Genomic DNA, 3,525 nt, shown 5'->3' with positions numbered 1-3,525 from the left:
GCGGAACTAGCATTTCCCGCTACTTAACTATACACAAACACACAAATTGCCCCACCCCCCAAAACACACATAGGCTGTGTCTGAAATCGCCCACTTGTTCACTCATTCCCTATTCCCTATATAGTGAGTGACAGTGAGGGCGCTATATTTCAGCAGTGAGGGAACGAAATGAGTGAGCGATTTCAGACGCTGAAGTCGGGAGCTTTCGCATATATATATATATATATATATATATATATATATATATATATATATATATATATATATATATATATATATATAATAACAGTAGCGTTTTCATTCTTTTTATCTTTGATGACATATATAGTACACAGTTCTATTACTTTTATGAAAAATAAAATATACAGAAACATGACAAGTTGATTTATACCACCCTAAATAGTGCATTATGTAGTGGATAGGGGGCGGTTTCGGACACAGCTAAATACAGACACTGCAATCTCATTTGTCCCCCAGTCCCAGATCACTACACTACTTAAAGTTGGAAATACATTGAAAATGTATTAAAAACCCAGGAGGCCATTTTTGTCATTTCTGTTAAAAGATTACCTTTAATTATGTTTACAAATCCTGATCTTGGTCCAGCAAATTTTATACTTTACATTTGAATCATCAATTTATAAAGAATGTATAAATTAGAACAATCTAATTTTTGTTTTCTTTTTTATTCAGGCCTTGGCTTCACATAACTCAAATGCAAACTGTTAATAAATATATTCTTCTCTCTCCTCTCTCTCTCTCTCCTCTCTCATTGCCTGTTTCTTTCAGTGGGCTGGAATGCTACAATTCCATGACCTCATGGCTGTTATGGTAACCATACTTTGAAATAAAAAATCCCCTCTTTACCTTTGTATGTCTGTCAATGGAGAGGCATTGGAGAGAGAGACAGGGTAGGGGTGTGACTATGGATAGTGTCAGTGTTTATGAAGCCAATAAAAAGAAGATATCTAAATGATGGGCAGTTTTTGGTCCAGCCCCAGGGTGGCATGGCAGTAGAGAACCCCATTGTGGCTCTTATGGTGACATTTCCCCTGTGCTGGCCAGGTACCTCAATGATGGCCAATTAACATTTGTTTTACTTTCTTTTAAATCTATTTCATACAATTGATCTAACTCACAGTGGTACAATGTAGGACTATTTTTCTCCCTTTGTATGTGTAAAATATAATTTACTGCATTTGTGCTTACAGTATTCTTTCTGAACTCTATTGTCTCACGTAGAAATATGAAACTTTTGGTTTTTGTATTTCTGTTCCTTTTTTGTTTGAGTACACTCATATAATATATAAAATCTTAGTCTTTACACTGAAATAGCTTCTGATAGTAGAGTTTTAAATATTAGTGTGATATTGGTTGTCACATTTAGACGCAGAGTTTTATTGTGATCAGAGAGTATTTGAGTGCAGTATTTAATTTTGCAAGATTTCAGTGGGGTTTGCAAATTGACTAACTGTATTGTGTTCTGTATTTACAGTTTTGAGTACATGAGGTAATTTCAGCAAATGTGTGTTAACAATTGGGAAGAACTGGACAAAAGTAAAAGTCATATGTCATTGTCATGTGCTTGGGATATCTGCAGTCAATCACAGTTTCAACTAGTAATAGCTGGTTGGAGTCTATAGTTCAACTTGCTTTTCCAGTCTGGTCTATATAATAATTGACACTCCCTTTAAGCACTGTTTGCAGGCTTTTATCAAGTTATTTTTTCATACGAAATTACATGGCCAGGGTGTCTGGCCTTTGTAAATCAACACACCCAGGTGAATGAACCGTTGCAGTACTTTACACCACCAGTGGCCCCCTGAGTTCTATATGCACCCAACTCCAACTTAATGAAAACATTCACTAATGAAAAAACATACCTGAAAGGTTAAAAAGGCAAATTCCTATACAATTTTTAAGATGGTTGTGCACATTTCTGCTGAAAGCCAAATACTTTCTGTTGTATTGCAGGAAGAAAATCTAAGAGTGCACTGTGTCCTTCTGCCAGACGATCTTCTATTTGTATACCTAATACAAGAAAAGCCAATTATACCACTTACCAAAACATCAAGAATTTGCCATTGAAAGCCCCATGCAGACCACTGAAATGTTAACCTAACATTTTCAAACAACAGGAGGATTTGAAAAAAATAAGTCAGTAGCAGGAATAGCAGATCTTGCCAACATCATCCTCAAAACTCCACTACGACCAACAGGTTCCCATTGATTTGAAGCTAAGAACTTAATTTGGATAAACTGCTGGTAGATGAATGGAACTCACAACTGAGAATGCATATGCTCCTAAGTGTAAAACTCCTGTTCACCAGTTAAGTGTGAAGGTGACTTTGTCAGTATTGCTAGAACTGGCTTGACCCTTTGGCCTCATGATCTGTAAATGACCATGCAACTATGCAAAACTGTCACATGATTTTCTTGTGAACTAAAAACGCAGGCATTTGAAGCACATCTATTCACAACAGACATCATATTTTTCTTGCACTTGTATTACTTTTTGTCTCTCTACTACTAAAGATAAACACAACTAATACAAAAAGTATAAATATTGGATCCACTTAAATTGTGGAGAATAATGGGTAATGGACAGTGTACGTGCCAAGTAAAATGGATCGAATTAAATCAGTTTAAAAAATAATAAATTCATATATTATACATTAATAATAATGTGATGTTGGGGGTCTGGAGGTAGTGATGAAACACTTCTTTTTATAATACTTTGGCTGGATGCAGACTAATTATTGTAAACAGATTGTATGAACAAACTCCATGCTTGTCTTGGTTTGTTTACCTTCTCATTACAACCCCTCTTCCTATAATTAACTCCTTGACTTAATTATCCTGCTATTTAACATAGCCCTGGATAATCAATCAATCAATCAATTTTTAATTGTATAGCGCCCAGGATAGCCACAGAGCGCTTTACAGACTGGTAAACATATAACAAATGTACATCAAAATAAAATACATAAATTATACAATACAATAAATAAAAATAGACCTTTAACATTTTAAGTGATCTAAAATAAAGTAAACAAACATTTAAATAAATAAACTATTAGGCACAGAGGAGAAAAAAACTAAAACTCCTATGGATGGCATGTAGGAGAAAATGAACCTCTGGGGGTCCATGGCCTCCACTCCAGGCAGTATAGTTGTTACAGCAGCAAGGAGATCAGAAAGTTCTTGATCGGTGCTGCAGGCTGTGATCTTCCCTCTGGTGGGGACCTCTCCTGTATTTATACCTATACCTAACAAACACTTACCAAGCAGTTTAAGGCAGTTTGTGGAACTGAAAACCAGTCAAAGCTTTAGCTTTCTATTTAACATATTACTACTATATTTATAATTATTATACTAATTTATTATTTAACTATTTTATATAGATAATTTATTAGTATGTCAATACTTTAAATGAATTATACCCATTTAAGAACATGTTACTAAAATACATTTTGCACAATTACAGAAAGTATGTTATAATAATAATAATAATAATAATAATAA

Source organism: Amia ocellicauda, chromosome 14, assembly GCF_036373705.1.
Source record: "Amia ocellicauda isolate fAmiCal2 chromosome 14, fAmiCal2.hap1, whole genome shotgun sequence".
Lineage (NCBI taxonomy): Eukaryota > Metazoa > Chordata > Actinopteri > Amiiformes > Amiidae > Amia > Amia ocellicauda.
Note: the sequence above shows the minus strand (reverse complement) of the source record.